Source organism: Rhipicephalus microplus, chromosome 5, assembly GCF_043290135.1.
Source record: "Rhipicephalus microplus isolate Deutch F79 chromosome 5, USDA_Rmic, whole genome shotgun sequence".
NCBI lineage: Eukaryota > Metazoa > Arthropoda > Arachnida > Ixodida > Ixodidae > Rhipicephalus > Rhipicephalus microplus.
The window spans coordinates 63,054,597-63,062,083 of record NC_134704.1 but is presented as its reverse complement, the minus strand read 5'-3'; positions in this window follow the sequence as shown (position 1 = coordinate 63,062,083).

Here is a 7,487-nt window from a genome sequence, read left to right as displayed (position 1 = left end):
TTCAAAATGGTAAGCCTAAAAGAATAAAGTTGTGAATTGCAAATGGTGAACATTTGCTAATTTATGTTTTCCTGAAAAAACAGCTTCAACCCACACGTACACACACGGAGCCAGAAGCAGGCCAGAAGTACGAAAATTAGACAAATGTGTTGTACTACCCATTATTCCCATGCTCGCTGAAGCGCCGTGTGTTGCAGCTCCCATAGACACTAGCGCCAGAGTCCCCTCTAATGTATACTAAAAAACTCTATGCCTCCGCCCCCCCCCCCCCCCAGGTAAGCGATAATCACGTCAATAGCGCCAATTTCGCCCCTGGTGTTTGGTAGACCAAACTATGAAATGAACAAAAAACAAAGAAAAAATTGCTGCTATGGCAACGCCTTCGCTGATGAGAGAGGAGGAAACGCCGAGCTGCTTGTCGTCTGCTATGCGCTCGACGAGCGCGCGATTGCGTGTCAGCCGCAAGCGGAAAACAGCACCGCTTTCCTTTTTGTTTTTCAGGTTGTGTTAGTGCCAACTTTCGGTGATTAATTTTCCGGACTTTCCGCACGTCCACGAAACATTTGTTTGAAAAAAAAAAATCCCAGTTTAATGCGTGCGAGGCAGCAAGCCTTCAAGCATGGCAATTTTGTATGGGCAAGAAAATAGTAGTCGTAAGGTGTGGATAATTCACTGATTTTATTAGCAACGTATTGCAAACGATAAAACACGAAACACGCCACAATAGAACATAGTTGTTTATCTCGTGCAGTAAATACAAACGTTTACTTTCTACATCGGTAACATGAACGTGAGAGAAGTATTCACAGAGTTCATCGTATATAGAATATCGCTGCAAGGGTCATCACGTTCATTGGCTGTACATTTCGAAATTCTCCATAAAGAACGGTACATACGAATATGTTCACATTCGTTAATAACAGACCGATCACACAGTGCAGATGAGTAACACATTGAGCCCAACACTACCAGTTTATTTTTGTTTTTCTATGAAACTTGCTAGACGAAATAACCTGCTATAGCAAGCGAATTCGCTATACAACTCAGCTTGTGCTTTCACCACTACTTATTGGGCAAAATTTTATTTACAATTTAACACGTGGCTTCATTTCTCTACACATCGCGTAAACCCTCGGTCAAAGATGTATCATTGCTAACAGGGCATCATTACAGATTTTCACATCAGTATACTGTAGTTATTCGTTGCAATTTTTATCGCACATAATTTCTATTACAGTTAGGCATGAGTATCGCAACCCTATACCAAAGAACAAATGTCACCTTGCAGACAGACTAAAAGTAAATGCAGTATCAGCAAGTGTAGATAGTTAATTATCAGTGAAAATCGGGCTGGGTCAGAGTGATGCGCAAAGGTATCACGAAATGGGCACATTCTAAATATGAAGAAACGTTCACAGATCGACTGTATATAACGAATCAGCCTGGGTAGATAGCTCAGAGCTATAGTCTGTTCTGACCGGTTCTGAGGACATTCCTCAAATATGTCTTAATCACATTAAGTACACACTTTGATAGCTTATAAACTGAGCTTCATGCGTCATGTTGTGTGCGTAGGAGAAATTTGAGCTGTAATATTAGTTTTGTAATTGACTGAAGCTAATTAGTCATTTGACCTTTGAAGACGCCTTAACAAACCTGTGAAAGCCCCCTCCCCCCCAACGTTTCTGCTGAATTTGCTTTTGGCAGAGTATGCTTTCATGATTTGGTAAAAAACTTCTGGCTTTCCTAGAACGAGCTCCTTCTTGATTTGATATTAAAATGAAAGTGTTCGTGGCAAGAATGCCGATGAGGATGAGGATGTTGTAGGTAGCCGGCGGATCTAGCCTTGCATAATTTGCAGGCAATTGCCCAGCCCGGTTTTCTCTTTGCTAATTGTAGCTAATGTCCTTTCTTTGTTTTTTAACTAAGCACTAGGAGGCTTTTAAAATGAAAATCGTGCCTAGCGCGACGTAAGCCTGCATAAGACGGCGGCATTTGTGCTATTCCACTTGCAGTATTGTGCCGGTACTCTATCTCGCTGCACTATACCCCAAACATAATTGTCACTTATCACCAGTCACATGCGAGGTGTGTAGCAATAAAAAATTTCAAGAGAAGTCGCGACACCTGTTTCCCGAAGACCGAGGAACCACGCGGAAACGCAAGATCAGTCACGCTGTCACATGGCGAGCCTTACTGTTGCAGTTCCTCAAATAAACCTTGCCGTTCCTTCTTAAGCTCACGGCATTTAAGCAAATAGTGTTCTATATCACCGTTTTCCTTGCACTTCGAGCACAAGGGCGTCGCGGAGAGTGATCTCGTGGAGCCATGCTGGTTTACGCGCTGATCCCGTTCGGATGCGATAAAGCAAGCAGGCATCTTCCCTTGATAGCCCTTGTGTCACACATGGCTGGTGAGGCGTCAGCCATAACGAGTGAAAATGCTTGTTTACAGCTTCTCGTAAGATACGCTGATTGTTTTTGGGAGCCTTCTTCGTTGGTGTAAGCTCCAGAGCACACCGGGAAAGTCTGTCAGCCGCCTCATTACCCGCTATACCCACATGTGCTGGAATCCATTGAAACTTAATGTTCATACCAATGCCATGCAGGTCTTTAAGGATTCGCAGTGATCTTTGAGTGCATTGATCCAAAAGCAATCTATGTTTTAGCCGCTGCAAAGCGGGCTTACTGTCCGAAAACAGCACGACTTGTTGCTGCCTATACAAAGCTTCAGTTTCTTCAGGGCTGCCTGAATTGCCACGATTTCACATGCTGTCGATGAAACAACGCACTCGAGTCCAGGACACCTTTAGAGACGTGATCACAAACGCTGCAGCACTTGCTCCGCGCACTATGTCGACTGATCCATCAGTGAAAAGTTTCAAATGATCGGCGCACTTTTCTTCAATATATTCAAGTACCAAAGAACGTACTTCTGCTGTGGGTGTAGAACGCTAGCTGTGCATCCGTGGAATCGTCACCTGATAGTCTATATCCTCATGTGACCAAGGTGGGTCTTGTCGAAGTTGTCTTTGTTTGGGAAAATCGATGATAAGATGGCGAAGGGTGTTGAGGGCCACGAAAGCTCGCGATTCCGTGCGTCGCCGAAGGCGACTGAGTAGTGCTTGTCCTGGGCTCGATTCGCCAAGTCGGCAAAGCTGTGTCAGCAGTCGTTCAGAGGCCAAAAGACGTAACGGCGGAAGACGAGCTTCGTGAAGCACCTTTATGCTCGCTGCAAACTTTGGCACTCCCAAAGCAACTCTGAGGCCTTTGCGATAAAGTTTTTCTAGCCGTTCGTACTGTGACTCACTCGGAGAGATCAGAGCCAATTGGAAAAGCACACGATTGACAATTACTGCCTCGTGTAACTTTATCATTGATGTTGGGTGGCTTCCCCAGCGTGTTACTGCCATCCTTCGAAGAATGTTTACACGAGGTGACAGCGCTGACATTGTCTTGTCTACTGCCCGTCACCAATTCATCCTGGTGTCTAGTGTGACTCCAAGGAATCTCATGTACTTAACTTGTTTAATTAATGCATCAGGAAGTATTATTTCCATCCTTGTTTTTCGTCTTCGCATACCTGGGAATAGCAGGAATTAAGACTTTTCAGCTGATATTGTTAGTCCAATAGATTCAAGACAGGTTTGTGCGGAGAGTAGAACTATTTGGCCAATCATTTCCAATCGCTTATGCTGATATCCAGACAGCCAGATGCATATGTCGTCGGCTTAAATTGATATTTGTACTGCCTTGCTCACAGTCTTGAGAGCATTAGGTAAACCAGCAATGGCCACATTGAACAACATTGGAGACAGGACACTGCCCTGAGGCACTCCTCTGGTGATTTTCCTTGAGCTACTGAGCACTGTCCCTAACTTCACCTGCATCGAGCGATCACTAAGAAATGCCTGAACAAAGCGTAAAAGGTGCCTCGTTATTCCCTTAGATGCAAGACCAGAAATTATCGCACCTTGGAACACGTAGTCGTATGCTTTTGAAACGTCCAGGAATATTGCCAGAGTTGAAAAACCGTATACTCGTTGGTGTTCCATGTGACTCACCAAGTCCAAGATGTTGTCCTGTGCACTCAACCGTTGCCGAAACCCAGTTATACATGCTGGAAGGGCCTTTTGATTCTCCATTCACCATGTCACCATCCACCATGTCAGCCGAACACTACCCGGATTTTCCGTCAGCTTCGCTACGCAAGAAGTTAGTGATACTGGTCTGTATGATGCTAGTTCTGTTCTGTCCTTACCTGGCTTCAGCACTGGCACGACCCAGGCCATTTTCCAGGCTTGAGGAATGTTTCCCGACTCTGAAACATGGTTGAAATGCATCAGAAGCCTCCTCTTTACTTCTGCCGGCAAATTTGAGATCATTTGGTTTGTAATTCCGTCAGGTCCAGAAGCACAGCGTCGACGGAGACAACTTATGGCTGACGTAAGTTCCCGCAGCGTGAAAGGTGCGTCGATGGCAGATGTAGAATGAGCCGGAAGTGGGTAAGGTGGTTCATTTTCTCTTACAATTACATACACGTCAGCAAACTCTTCGGCTAGAGACGGCATTGATGTATCCTTGAATAACGCGAGGTCAATAAACGGCCTCAAAGGCTCGGGCGGGATACTGACCCTATTTACTACTCGCCATATCCTTGACAAATAAACCTAAACTCTTACAAAACGGTGCCCATTGTTTCTTCCGAAGTTTGTTGCTGTATCGCCGTATTGCTGCATTAAGTCTGTTGAAACTAGTTTTGCTAGCAGGTTCACCATATCTTCGCATAGGCCTTTTCTCTGCCCTTCTGGCCGCACACAAAATACGGAGCTTTAAGTCCGGGGCTGGAAAATTCGCTGGTAGCTTAAGCATAGTGGTTGCAGCCACTTTGATCGCCAGCGTATCCTGAAACATATCCCCTGATCGGTGATCTAGATGCTCTCGTAGCGATCCTAATCAGTTACTTTGCAGGATTTAGCCACCGTCAAATGGTAGCCAGCAACATTGATCAATATAGGGAAATGATCACTGCCCATTCTGTCCGGAGCTGTGCAACACGTGAGTTGAACGTCACTTGAACGCAACGTCAAGTCAATAATACTTGTACAAGCTAGAGACCTAAAAAAAGCCATTATTCGCAATGCATCAGTCTAGCTTATCAATAGCCTTTCCTATACAACGTCCACGTGCATCCTAACTCTTGTCCCCTCATGACGTGTGATGCGCATTGAAATCACCGAGTAGTATTAGTGCCGAGTAGTATTAGAATGCCGAGTAGTATTAGTGCTTGTGCTACTTCACATTATCAAGGAGAACATATCAAATTTCGCGTGTCGCAGCAGTGAACTATGGCGCAACAATGTGAGCTGTGAATGTCTGCGAAAAGGCAATACCTTGTACGCTGTTTGCGCAGACAGGGACATGGAAATGTGCTAAATGGTTTTGTTAAAGTAGCCTATTCAGAAGACTACCCCAAAGAGACGCTGCACTTTAAAAAAGATAGGCTCTTAGACAATTTCGTTTGATTTTGAAGCTTCTGGAGCTTCCTTGTTGCAGCAGACTTTCTCTCACGGTGTTTTCTGAAGGCCAGATTTATGTCATTTACGTGCAGCATCAGCCTTGCATATCGAAATTGCCGCAGCAGGTCCAAGCGACACTTTTCAGAGCAAAATATTTTTTAGGCAGACCGTTGTTTCTTACCTTCCAGCACAGTAATCCCGCGGCAAAAAAACGCGACCACACCTATACGTTCCACACAACATTTCTCCATGTCCTTCACTACATGAAAAAAAAAAACACATCAGAAGGCAGTGTCGAACTGGCAAACAGGCTGCCATCCTTAGAAGAAGACTGTAGTATGGCTAAAGTTCTGTGGGAACCAGAGAATGCCCGATCACCACCCCTCAGGAATGGCTCACAGATACAATCTGCTAGCCTACTCTCAAAGAATCGCTGCGCGATGCCGCACGCAATGCAGTACAAAACATTCGTTTCCGTGATGTCAAGGAGGTCGTCACCTGAGATTTCGCTTGGGAAAAGCATTTCTGTTATCGCAGCCTGTTCATCTCGAGGCTCACCAATGAACGGACGTGCAAGTAGGTACAGGTCCACAAGTTCGCGATTCCCGCGCGATCACAGGTTTGACAGTTTCCCAATGAAAACTTGTTTCAACGCAGCTGCTCATCGTAGCCATGCTTATGCCTCAAAGTGCCGAATGAATTCTAAAGCGAGTCTTGCTGGAGGCGACGAGTCAAGAGGCAAGTAAAGTTAATTGAAGTTTTTATGAAGCTGATGATGATGTTTGATGTTTTATGGCGCAAGGGCCGATTCACGGCCAAAGAGCGCCAGTTCATCTTACTAAAAATATGGACAATGATTGTGATAAGTGGCTGTATAAGGGCCATAAAATTCCTCGCAGTAAGGCGGGTAAAAACATACAAATAATAAAATCATGACCATGCCGTGGAAGGTGTGTGTGGTGTGAACAGATGACAAAAGTTGGTGATAATAAAAGACGATGGTGGATATGTATGGCATTAGCACAAGTGCCTCACTCGTTCAAACCCTTGCGTCCAAGGGCCGTGAGGCATGTGCTTTCTTGTGTAGCCACCGCAGCAAAAACCTCTCTGGAGAGGTCATGCTACGGTATGCCCGGGTATATGACATGAAAGCTGCGAATTTCTTTTAAAAACGCTAACAATGATTTATGACTAAAAAGTGGTTCCCTACCGACAAACATTGCAGGGTGTGAAGGTATATGTTGTCGGTAGAGTAATGGAGAATGTTGTTTTCTTAGAGTTTCTAAATGTTTACACTGGATTAGTATGTGAAGGACTGTTAATGTTTCACCACATTTGTCGCACAATGGTAGATCGTCACTAGACAAAAGATGTGTGTGTGTTGCGTATGTGTGTCCTATCCTGAGTCTCGTTATTATTACCTCTGTATAACGCGATTTTGATACTGGCAGCCAATGACCAAGGTGTGGCTTAATGATGTGTAGTTTGTTTTGTGTGTGTGTATTCCACTTGCTCTGCCAGAAGTCTCTGATGTTTCGTTTGAGAGACGGCTTAAGATCAAGGGCCGGGATTAATATGGGTGTAGTGGCGGTGCTCTCGTGGACGGAGCAGCAAGCTGATCCGCCATCACGTTGCCTTGAATCTCACGATGCCCTGGCACCCAGCACACTACAACATGTTGGTTGAGTGTGTAAAGTGTGCATAAAATAGAGTAAAGTGAGATGAGGACAGGGTTTTTTTGTTTTTTAAGACTGTGCAGAGCCGTTACCACACTAAGGGAGTCTGTATAAATTACTGCTTTTTGTATTTGTAATTGTTTGATGTGTTTAGCTGCCACAAGTATCGCGTAAGCTTCCGCCGTGAAGATACTTGTGTCTGGATGTAGAGGGCCAGCATCCGAAAAGGAAGGGCCAACAGCAGCGTAGGACACAGAGGAGTTAGACTTAGAGGCATCTGTAAAAAACTCAGG